Source organism: Ursus arctos, unplaced genomic scaffold (genome assembly GCF_023065955.2).
Source record: "Ursus arctos isolate Adak ecotype North America unplaced genomic scaffold, UrsArc2.0 scaffold_3, whole genome shotgun sequence".
In the NCBI taxonomy this organism is placed as follows: domain Eukaryota; kingdom Metazoa; phylum Chordata; class Mammalia; order Carnivora; family Ursidae; genus Ursus; species Ursus arctos.
The window spans coordinates 22,862,090-22,875,230 of NW_026622985.1; the positions used below are offsets into that span (position 1 = coordinate 22,862,090).

At 39.0% G+C, this 13,141-nt stretch overlaps 1 pseudogene; it reads right to left on the minus strand.

Moving 5' to 3' along the window:
* Positions 1-12,318: 12,318 nt before the first annotated feature.
* On the minus strand, positions 12,319-12,668 carry LOC113266204 (NADH dehydrogenase [ubiquinone] iron-sulfur protein 5-like; annotated as a pseudogene).
* Positions 12,669-13,141: the final 473 nt, after the last annotated feature.

Consider the following 13,141-nt stretch of genomic DNA (forward strand, 5'->3'; position numbering starts at 1 on the left):
AGAAAGAGAAAAAAAAATGGAACATAAACCAGAGCCATAAAATCATGGAATTCACATATGCAATCTCTCAATCTTAGTAACAGGAACCCTAGACTAATTAGGTCTCTTTGTCCACATTTTACTCAGATAAATTCATGGAATTTTATTTTTTTTTAAAGATTTTTTATTTATTTATTAGACAGAGATAGAGACAGCCAGTGAGAGAGGGAGCACAAGCAGGGGGAGTGGGAGAGGAAGAAGCAGGCTCATAGCGGAGGAGCCTGATGTGGGGCTCGATCCCATAACGCAGGGATCACGCCCTGAGCCGAAGGCAGACGCTTAACCGCTGTGCCACCCAGGCGCCCCAAATTCATGGAATTTTAAATTCTCTTATACAGACATGTAATTTTACAGACCTCATTAGGTGGTGTCCTGCATGATGCCAATTTGAATTACTTTTCTAATAAAAGCTTTTGACTTTATCATTGTTATCTTAAGAAAGAAATGATTGTAAAATGACCTGAATTAATACATTGCCACATGGGACCTATGTTATTTATATCTCTTAAATATTGTTTTGTCGCTTAAGGAGGAAACAGACTACTATCTCAATTCTTTCTTCCTGTTTTCCCATTAAATGATTACATTTCACGTTCACCCACGTGCACTTATCAATGGCGTGGTGAGGAGTTATCGTCTAGACTAGTTAGTGAGATTAAACATTGAAACTGTGGAACCACAGCTGATGCAACTCTTTCTGGAAGGTGATGCCTGCCAGAAAATGCATTCAAGGTTGGTCCATAAATAGTCACTCTTTTTCCTGCATGGCCTTTAATAGCAGCTTAAAACGGATCTTTAGAAGGACGTGTGGACTGAGCAACAGGAAATTTTAACCAAGTCATTAATAGTTAATGATGTGAACTGCAGGCAACTATCCGTGATCGGTTGTAGGAATAAGAGGAGAGAAAGGCCAGATCAAGGCGAGAGTATGTGGCAGCTTTTACTGAGTATAACTACTCACTTCTTGCTTCCTATGTTACCCCACCCGTAGACATAGCTTACTGGTTCAATGACTTTTCTTCTGATTTGTTTATATACACACACATCTGTATATATATAACCATTTATATTTATATATTATTTCTAATCAACAGTTTTGATTTTATTGTTGTTCTTTTCCTGTGTTTTGTATTATTTTAAATAAATATAAAATACCCTAAATATTCTTTTTTTTCCCCACTCGAGGGAGGCACACATTTGTTTAAATGTATGCTATTAAGAATTGTACATTTGAGGGGCGCCTGGGTGGCTCAGTCGTTAAGCATCTGCCTTCAGCTCAGGTCATGATCCCAGGGTCCTGGGATCAAGCCCCGCATCGGGCTCCCTGCTCAGTAGGAAGCCTGCTTCTCCCTCTCCCACTCCCTCTGCTGGTGTTCCCTCTCTTGCTGTGTCTCTCTCTGTCAAATAAATAAATAAAATTAAAAAAAAAAGAATTATATATTTGGTAAACTACTTGTATCCAGAATATATAGAGAGCTCTCGAAACTCAATCATAAGACAAACAATAAAAATAGGCAAAAGATTTGAAAAGATACTTCACCAAAGAAAGTAAATAGGCACATTCTCTATCCTTAACCACTGGGGAAAGGCATATTAAAACCATGAGATATCACTATCATCTATTAGCATGTTTTAAATTCTAAAGCTTGAGCAAGTGTTAGGGTGTATGTGGAAGAAATGGAACCTGCATGCACTGCTGGTGGGGGTATAAAACAGTACGGCCACTTTGCAAAACAGTTTGTCAGTTTCTTAAAAATACTAAACATATGCCTATTATATGATCCAGTCATTCACTGCTAGGTATTTAACCTAAGAGAAAGAAAAGTTTATGTCGATAAAAGTACTTGTACAAGAATGTTCATAACAGCTTTATTTTTTAATACTCCCAAACCAGAAACATCCCAAATAGCCATCAACAGGTGAGCACATCAGCAAATCATACAATGGAATACTATTCAGCAATCAAAAGGCATAAGTTATTGATACCTACAACAGTTTGGATTAATCTCAGAGTGATTACTTCAAATGAAAATCTCAACTGTGTGCACTATGATTTTGTTTATATAAAATTTTGGAAAATGCAAATGAATCTATATAAAGCAGATCATTGGTTGCTTGAGGGCAGGGGTGAGGAATTAGAAAGGGGCACAAGGATTTTGGTAGTGACATATATATTCATTAACTTGATTTTGTTGATGATTTCATGGATAATTATACAGGTCAAAACTCATTAAATTGTATACTTGCAACCGTCCAAGTTATTATGTCAATTATACCTTAATAAAGCTTTTAAATCCTACCTTTTAAATCCTATGCTTCTTTTTTTTTTTTTTAAAGATTTTATTTATTTATTCGACAGAGATAGAGACAGCCAGCGAGAGAGGGAACACAAGCAGGGGGAATGGGAGAAGAAGAAGCAGGCTCATAGCGGAGGAGCCTGATGTGGGGCTCCATCCCATAATGCCAGAATCAAGCCCTGAGCCGAAGGCAGACGCTCAACTGCTGTGCCACCCAGGCGCCCCTAAATCCTATATTTCTTAATGCTACAAAAATGTATTCTTATGAATTAACACATCTAGACAATCAATCAAAGACCTGGAACAGAGGCTCTCATGTTTAGACTTTGTCCTCAGGTTGATTTGTACCAAGCCTAATTTAAAGGTGTGTCCCCCTCCTACCCTTCTCCTCCTTTCCTTTTTCTTCCTCTTCTTTCTGCTCTTCTTGTCCTTCTGTTTCTTCTTATCCCTCTACTCCTCTTCTTCTTTTCTCCTCCCCTGCCTTCTCCTTCTTCTTCTTAACCTAAAACACTTCCAGCTTAACCTCTCATATATCCCTTAGATACATTCCCTCCCTTCCTCCTTCCTTTCCTCCCTTCCTTCCTTCCTTTCCTCCCTTCCTTCCTTCCTTCCTTCCTTCCTTCCTTCCTTCCTTCCTTCTTCCTTCCTTTTTTTCCAGCCACTGGCCCAGAGGTCTTGGTGGCTGATGAGGCTGTGAAGCCACAGGAACTCTCATTCATTGCTCGTGTGAATGCAAAATGGTAGAGCCATTTTGGAAAACAGTTGGGTGCTCTCCTACAAAACTAAACATTCTCTTATTATAAGATGCAGCAACCATGCTCCTTATCATTACCCAAAGGAGTTGAAACTCACAACCACACAAAAACCTGCACATAGATGTTCAGAGCAGTTTTATTCATAGTTGCCAAAACTTGGAAGCAACAAAGCACCCTCCAGTAGGTGAACAGATAAATTGTAGAATATTATTCAGACAATGGAATATTCAGACCATGGAATATCAGTCAATGCTAAAAAGAAACGAACTATGAAGCCATGAAAAGACGTGGAGAAACCTTAAATACAAATTACTAAGTGAAACAGCCATTCTAAAAATGCAATGTCCTGACGACAGCAACTTTATGGCATTCTGCGAAAGGCAAAACTAGGGAAGCAATAAAAAGATCAGTGGTTGACAGGGGTAGAGAAGGAGGGGAGGGATGAATAGGCAGAGCGCAGAGGATTTAGGGCAATGTAAATACTCTCTAGGATATGGTAAGGATGGATAGATGTCCTCTTATGTTTGTTAGAACCCATAGAAGGCACAGCACCAAAAGTGAACCCTATGGGCTTTGGGGGATAATGATGTGTCAGTGGTAGTGACAAATGCACCAATCTGGTGAGTGATGTTGACAATGGAGGAGAACATGCATGTACGGTGCAGGGAGCATACGAGAAATCTGTGTACCTTCTTCCTAATTTTCTCGTGAACTTAAAACTCTTCTAAAAAATGAAGTCTTTAAAAAAAAGAATATTAATCTTTCATTAGTATGCAGGATACAATTAGTAAGAAAGACAAAGATCAGAGAGATATATAGAAAAGTAGTGAGAGCCTAAACATGAGACCATGGAATCAAGCTGAGGAAGGAGGAGCTGATAACCAGACAAATGTCAAAATTTAATTACATAAAATGCAGCATCAATTAACTTTATGACTCAGTTGGTTATAGAAAGGAGACTGTAGATCTACATAATTTGAATTGATTTCATCTCGGATAAACTGCTCAGTTATATTTATCAAAAGAATCTTCAAAACAAACCACATTCTGCTTTAATTAACCAATAATTTGACCAAATTAACAATGAATTTTGTTAAATTGTACATGTTTTTGAAAAGAATGCTCTGTTTCTGCTTTCACTTTCACCAGAATGTGGGAACTTCTTGAATTTCACCAAACTATCCCCCAAATTTTATATTTTCAAAATTGGAATAATACACATAAAAATCAAGAATGTAAAAATGACCAAGTTTGTAGTTATTTGGTAAATAACTTAATGTAATCACTATGTAACCAAAATAATAGAGTTATTTACACATCAGCTGTATTGAAAAATCTGAACAAAATTTGAATCCTGCTGTTTTCTTGAAACTTAAGCATTCTTCAGTAGAATACCCACCCACAACAATAACTGTATTTTGACGAAGAACTTTTAAGTTTCTTTCATTGTTGCTATTCTCTTGTAACATAGGCACAAATATTTTTTAATTTTTAAATAGAGACTGAGTAAATTACTTTGATCGGCTAGGCCTAATGTCTATGAGAGTATTTTTTTTTTTTTACTTTATTTTCTTTGGTTAGGATATAGAATAAAAAGTAATAAACAATATCTCAGACTTTGAGTAGAACTTCACTGCATTAAATAGTGTCTTCAAAGGCAAAACCAGACTGTAAGCTCAATTCAATTTCAAATTCTTTGAAAACTCGTGTCATTTTGTTCTTTTCTATGTCGGGCGATTGACCCAGCAGTAGCCAGATAAAAGGGCTTAGCCTATGAGTAATTTAGACCACATCTGGGGAACTCAGATGTGCACTCTGCATGCATCATAAGCTTTTCCCAAAGTAGAAAATGAAATACACAGAGATAATTACTGCCGCTGAAAACGTCAATGCTCTGCAAGAGAGAGTTTATTTGGACTAGTGGATATTACAGTACATTTGTGGAACAAGCGAGGCTCACTTTTTAGAGCTTGTTTCCACATTCTATGTGGCGAATATTTTCTAACCTGGGTGACGTCAAATGCAATTAGGTCTTTTTCCTCCCTGTGGCATTTTCCCTCTTTCTTAAAGATTAACAGTAAAGGAAAGCATTAGGGCCATTTTAATTTACTTATCAAGCATCTGACCATTGATTTTAGTTATTTAGCATTTGCTGAAGAAATACAGGGGTATAGAATGGAGAATAATGTCAAAAGACTGCAGAATTGTTATTATTATTTTGTTGTTGTTGTTTAACTCATGGCAGTGGCAAAACAGTTTGATTATACTCAGTGTTGATGAGTCTGGGTAAACAGACCCTCTTATACAGTCATGGTAGAAACATAAATTTTTTCAACGTTCTTAGATACTAATTTAGCAATATCTATCAACTTTTAAAATGCACATAAAATTTGGCCCAGAAAATCCCCTGCCAGGAATTTGCACAACTATTTTATTTTATTTTTATTATTTTCTATTATGTTATGTTAGTCACCATCCAGTACATCATTAGTTTTTGATGTAATGTATGTAGTGTTCCATGATTCATTGTTTGCATGTTAACACCCAGTTTGCACAACTATTTTAAAGACACAAGGCCGTGTGCTGCAATATTGTTGGTATTTGCAAAACAATGACACCAATCTAAATGTTCCTTTGTATGGGGACTGGTTAAGCCAAAATAATTTTTGTAGAAGTCTTAATAAAATAGTTGTCTGCGTGCTGGTAAGGAGGGATGATAGTGACGGATACACACGTGGACAAGCTGCCCCCAAATATGACACCTTGGCATACTGAGTACCAGAAGTGAAGGACTTTGAGAAAACCGCAACAGAAAGGTCACTCTGACCTCCTCTCCATCACATTTCTTCCCTGAAACAGGCCATGAAAGCTTTGTGGGAGAGGTGCCCTCCCTACACTCAGAGGAAAAGAGCAGCCCTATCTCTGAAAACAAAGGGTTGCTGGGAAGACCCCTGACAAACCGGCCTTGCTGTTTTCCCCAGTTTACTACAATTACGTCGCGCCTTAATCTATCAGATTCCTCCACCACTGCGCACACGTCCTGAAGCCTAGCAGGAGCTTCTCAGCTGGAAGATCGCCTGCGTGACTCGGTTGGTTAAGCGTCTGCCTTCAGTTCCGGTCATGATCTCAGGGTCCTGGGTTTGAGCCCTGAGTCGGGCTCCCTGCTCAGCGGGCAGTCTGCTTCTCCCTCTGCGCCTCCTCTCCCTGCTGCTGTCTTTCTCTCTCTCAAATAAATAAATAAAATCCTCAGGTCGAACTGTCTCTTTGGGTCTTCATTTTCTTAGGAAGGCTCTCAGGTAAAACTTACATTAAATAAATTTGTATGCTGCAACATCTGACCTATGACCTTGTATTGGTAAAATTTAGGAAGATAACTATCAAAGCCATCAATGGAAACTGCTCAAACCAACATTCATGAACCTTTTAATTTAAAAGAGAGGGACAAGGGATACTTTGTAACAGGATATAGTAGACTGATTTATTGGTAAATAAAGTTGAGCACTTAAATGACAGGTATTACAGGGGCACCTGTGTGACCCAGTCGGTTAAGTGTCTGACTCGGTTTCAGCTCAGGATGTCATTTCAGGGTTGTGGGATCAAGCCTCACACCGGGTTCTGTGCTCAGCTTGGAGTTGGCTTGGGATTCTCCCCATCCCTCTTCCTCTGCCCCCCCCCCACTTGTGCTCATGTGCTCTCTCTCGCTCTCTCTCTCAAATAAATAAATATTTTTTAAAAAGTTACAGGCATTACGAAAGAGATTAGCATCCACTTAATGCAATACAGAAAACCAAATCTTTGGGAGAAATTTGAACCTCTCACTGGCTATGAGGAACTAAATCATAAGAGGAATGTTGCTTAATTTTATCTTTAAAATGACGGATGTATCAGTTTAAATGATTTGTTTTCAGTCACAAGTCAGTCCTGAGTGAGTGTGGGTTTCAGGAGTTTTCTTAGGGCCCAGCTGCTGCTGGTTACGTCCATCCAGTAAAGAACGGAGTAGATCACCCTCGGGAGTAAATGATAGTTCATTCTTTTCCTGTTTTACGCATATCAACTACCGCTTATAGTAAAGAAAAAAAGTAGTCTACTGAAAGATTGTCTTAGGGGCCCCAGGTTTGTGCCCTTCAGTTTATCCAAACAATCAAAAAGCCAAGGAACGAAAACAAACAAATACACAGTTTTTTCTTACCTTGGTTTTATCTATGTGAAGTGCAATAGCAACGCTTTTTTTCCTGTGGCAAGCGGCCGGCTTCCTTCTTCTTTCCTTCCTTCTTTCCTTCCTCCCTCCCTCCCTCCCCCTCTCCTCCCCCCCCTCCCCCGCCCCCGGAACTGTCTGAAATCGCTTTCAGGATTGCCTGTCCTGTTTCCTCCTTCCTTTCCCTGCAGTTCCATGCCACCATCTCTACCAGATGTAACCCATCCCGTCCTTGCCCCAGAGCAAAAGGGAGAGTCGGTATCACCGGAAGGAAATGGAAGCCGGGATCCTCCTATGGCGTCTAATGGATACCTCACTGTCGAGTTTGCAGGCGCCGATGCCTGCAAGTGCGTTACTGAGCTCTTGCGGTGTCTCAGAGATATTTATCATGATGGGTAGTTAAATACGATAGATTAGCCATTTCATTTAGTGCTTAAACACTGGTATTTTTACATAAAGGAACCCTGATCATTGAAATACATGATATTGTTATTTTTTGGTAGAAATTTATATAAATGGTATTTGTCAATATAAAAATGGATTTATTTAATTTATTCTTCATTATTTGGGTATTATGAAGAATGAAATATACTTCCAACAGAAATAAATATATCTTTTATTCCAGCTTTATTAAGGCAGGGTTGACAAAAATTGTATCTAATGTGTACAGGGTGATGTTTTGATATATATACACAATGTGAAATGGTTACAACAATCCAGCTAATTAACATATCCGTCACTTCACATAATTGACATTTTTTGGTGCGTGGTAGGAACACTTGAGTTATGCTCTGTTAGCAAATACCAAGTATATGGGCTCTATTCACTATAATCACCTTGCTGCCCATTTGGTCTCCAGAACTTATTTATGTCATAACTGAAAGCTTATACCCTTTGATCAACATCTCATTTCCCCCACCCCCAGCTCCTGATAACCACCATTCTACTTTTTTACTATGAGTCTGACGTTTTTATATTCCACATACAAATGAAGTCATGCAGTATTTGTCTGTGTTGGACTAGAAATACATTTTATTTGCTTCTTGTTCTAATTTTTAATTTATTTACCTTTGAAATAAATGTGACTTTAGAAAATTAATGTTAGCCCAGAATCTTTTGATCTTTATATAGAATACATCTGTGTTTTGGGGACATGATTTTACTAGTACATTATGCAACTCTTATGATAAACTAGAGACAAATCAAGCTGTTATTCAGAGATAGGTGGGACATCCCATGGCTGTAACCATGACTACAGATTACATGAAAGTCCCATAGCCTTGCCAATTTTTTAATGTGGTACAGAGGAAACATTTAAACACTAGTGATATTCAAACATCATGGAGAAAATATAACAAATAAATTTGTTTGATATTACATCAACAGCATAAAAATGAAATGTCATGATTTCTTAAAACAGGAACTGAGATGTGAAGAAAGTCAAGCCTCATAAGAGTTTGTAGTTTTGATCAAAGGCTAGGAAAGGAAATACGGTATTTATTGTAAGTGGCTGTATTAAATGAAGTTCTGATCATGACAATATAAACTTTTCCAAGTCCTGTCACACTTGTGTTGTCAGTCAAATACCACAAAGAACATAAATGTGATTACGGTCCAAGGACACGGTGGACTGCACAAAATTTCAAGTGATTGCTGAGACACATTTGAAAGGATGCTTTCCCAACCGATGAGAGAATTTTCCAAGCGGAAGATATAGCAGGCTATTCAAATACATATCTGGACTCCGCAGCTCTGCTTGTTTTCCATGATAATAAAGACACAGGGAGTGGATGCTGGGTTAGGAGAGGATGAGGAGAGAGTGCTTGCTCTTGATAAAGATACTGCTGTTCAGAGACAACTGAGTGGTGGTGCTACATCGTCAGGCTACGCCGCTCCGGGAGCTCTTAGAAACCAAGCTATCCTTCACCATTCAAATAGTGAGAACAAAACGGGGTAAGGATCATTTTAAGAGTCCGGTTGGTCCCAGAGAACACGGTGCCGTCAGAAGAGACACAGTAGAGAACACCTTACTAAGATGTCAGTCTTTTTGCCTGTAAGTGAGCAAAGCTTACTTTCTTTGAGAACGTCTACCCCTTTAGCAAATACTTCCCGAGTATTTACTACATGTTACGTCCTGTAGTTTCTTGGTAGAGAATATAGAAAACACGGGATAAATAAGCATTATAACAGTACATCTTGAAGGTTTGGGAGTGCTCTTTTCCAGACCCAGACTGTTTCTTAAATTCCCTGGATAGCTTGGAAGCCATTTTCTCTGCCTGTTCAAAATCATAGGGACGGTGAACGTCCATGAACCCAGATTTCCAATGATTCCTGTTCTTCCTCGGGAGGATCGTCTCTGCTTTATACCCATGTCCTTGCCGCCTCTACCAGCAATCCCAGAGAGGAAGTCCGCATTTATGATACAGAATGAGCTGGATCATGACACGCTCAGTTCCACGATAAAGAATAATGGCAGTAGCATCTATCATTTATTGGGCACTCACTCTATTCCAAGCCCTAGAGTAGTGGTATGTATGTTATGTATGAATGTGGTATGTATATATGTATGAATCTTGCAAACAGCCAGGTAGAATAAGTACTATTGGCCCCACCTTGCAGATTAGGGCACAATTTCAGAGTATAAAAATAACTAGCCCACACTACTCCTAAAACAAAAATAGTATTCGGACGCAAGTTATGAGAGTAACTTTGCTATGTCTAGAATACACTGGAAGATGCAGTAAACTTTCAGAAGTTGCTGATAGAAATACTTGGAAGCAACATCCTAACACTCATAGGCAGCGATGGGTGGATCAGCCTGCTTAGCAGCTGGCTGGGGGCTCTCAGCAGCTTGGGCTTCTTAGCATGTGAGTTCTCATTGTTTACCTCTGGTTCCTCACTGTGAGAGGCTGACTTTGAGAATGATGACACTTTTTCTGGGCTCTTAGATTTTTCTACTTTCCCAGGCTTCCTTGTAGTTTCTTTACTGTCGTTTGAAGACTTTTGGGATTTATTCAAAAACATTAATTCCCAAGATCTGAGCCACTTTGTCCAGTTCTTGGAAATACCGTGCCTAGTAGTGAGAGATTGTTACGTCAATCTTAGCTATTGCTACATCGTAAGTCACTTGTCATTAAAATGACCGTCAGACAAATCTTCTCCCAGCTGAGGCAACTACTTTGATCTGCTCATCTTGTTTTTCCCCCCTTTTTTTTCCCATCCCAAACTCTGCTAAGCACCTAATCATGGCTTTATCTCTCATTTCCAGCTGTGAATTTATTGTGGAAACCTGATACATTCTTGATCTTGACCCTTAAATCTCCACAAGTTATGGCTCATATTCTCCAGGAGAATTCACGTATACCAGTGCCTGAGTGAAATTTAGTATCGCTGGAATCCTGCATCTCCCAGCCTAGGAAACGACCCTCTAGGGGAGTAAAGTGGGTAGTTTCTCTGTCTAATGAAAGTGGGGCCAGAGAACAATGTAGGACGTCTATAGCATAAGTATAATAAAAATCGATTCTAAAAAATATAAAATATATATGTTTTAAGTACAACATCCACATTGACTTTTTTTAATGAGAAGTAAAAATCATTCATCTTAAGTTACTCGAAAATTTTCCTGCTTAGCAGTAGAACAAAGTTTAAGTGGCACACATCTACCCCACCCCATGCCATGAGGTAGACAAATTAGATATATAACAAAGACAGATCCAGTTTAACGATAAAGTGTTTTTTTAGGCTCTGCATTCACCAAGCACCATGATGGTCCTTTTCCATGATTGATCGTGTTATACAGAAATATAAAAACAATTCCTCAAAAATGTAAATACATCATTTATTTCAAACCGTCTCTCTTAAATATCTAACTGAATTCTCGTTTTAATTTCCCATATCTTCCACCTCAAGGAACATTCACTAACAAATTATGTGTTATCATTTTCTGCTGGAGAATTTTGTGCATGTTTAATCACTGAATCATGGCTGTTGCAAAATTCTGGTAAGGAAAATCTACTCATGTCTTTGTTATTGTCTGGTGATGATATCATCTTCAAAAGTGTATCATCTTCTGAAGGGACTTTTTGGAGCCCTTGGAAAGCACACGGCAGTTGGTGGTGATAGGATCCAAGCCCCAAGGCAGACTAATATGGAAATACATTGTGGATTTACTGTACCAGAGATTTCATAAGATTCTTCTCAAAAATCATGATAAAGTCCTTTTCTTTATTGTCAGTAGAGGTCAATGGAAAAGGTATTTACTGTGCTAGGAGTCCAAAGAGGTGAGTTTAAGACTTAGCCACACTGCAGTGTTACCTTGGACAAATTATTTCACTTCTTCGGGATTTGTCTTATTCAAATTATCTGGAGGGCTTGGAATTGTCATTTTCAGCTCTACAAACTTAAAGAAATGTGATAGAAGATGGTTCTTTATCAATTTGTCTTTTAAAAATTATCTTAACTTCTTGGGGCGCCTGAGTGGCTCAGTCGATTAAGCATCATGGTCTTCTGCTCAGGTCATGATCTCAGGGTCCTGGGATCAAGCCTTGCTCAGTGGGGAGTCTGCTTCTCTCTCTCCCTCTCCCTCTGCTATGCCATCCCCCCAACTTGTGCTCTCTCTCTCTCTTAAAAAAAATAAATAAAAACTTTATAAATAATAAAAATTATCTTAACTTCTTATTTATCAATTTAACTTTTTCCTGCAGGAACAAAAATTTTGAGGAGTCTCCATCACACGCTACCTGCTACACCCCCTACCCAGTGTTACTTTTTTTTAACCGCTCATAGTTTTAATTGATTTTTCAGCAGTTTTATTCAACATGTCCTGGGTTTGGGATCTTTTGCTTTACAATGCTTGTTATGATTTGGGGTGGTAGAGATGGATAGATTGAATGGGCATTGTATTTATTTATTCATTTATTTATTTAATTTATTTGTAGAATAAATAGGATGGAGCAATCCTTTATTGTGAGACATGTTCACGAAGAGGTTTTCAGTCAATGAACTTTCCAGTGGAGAAGAGAGAACATGGAAATCATCCTCCAGCCATCAGCAGTAGCTCTGCTCGGGGCCTAGGATCCTCCTTGTCCATGTGCTGAGCTGGAATTGTGTTCTTCCCTTCCCTTATCAGTTCATCCCTCTGTCTCCTGATGTCGCTCAGATGTTTCATCACTTCCTGCCGAAGCAGACATTCTACAAAATCATCAGATTCTATCTTGTACTCCTTCTCTGAATGGATACCACGATTCCATGTGCACATTCTACCCATTCTTTTTCCAAAGCATGGCATCAACCTGGAATCTTGTGAGTCTGCCCAACACTTTGGACTGTCATCCAATGATCTAATTTAAGGCCCAGCCTTTTCTGCACATCAAAGAAAGGCATGGCGTCCTGCCATCAGGCCCCTGTTCCCTCGCTGGCCACCTGTACTCAGAAGGGGCATTTGAAACTTCTCATGGTCTGAATTTCTTTTTCAACACATAGCCATTCTCATTTGCATTTAAGGCTGCAGAGAACTTGAAGAGTGAGGGTTAGGAAATCTAACAGTTCTTTCTTTGAGCTAGTTTAGCTGTAATAAACAGAATGAAAGCATGGGTCATTTGGGGTCCATGGGCCCTGTTCTGTGTTAAAGAAGAAGAATAACCAGGGTAAATAGAATCTGAGTGACAGTGGCCCGAAGACCACCCTGGAAACATATGAAGCAGGAGGCAAAGTGATGTACCATGTGGCTTAACTCAGTACTCCAAGCAAGGCTCTTACACAGATAGTTTCAAGGGGTTGATCTGAGTGTGTGTGTGTTTCATTCTGTTCATGAGCGTGTGTGTGAGTACATATACCTACGCTGGAATATTTGGCAG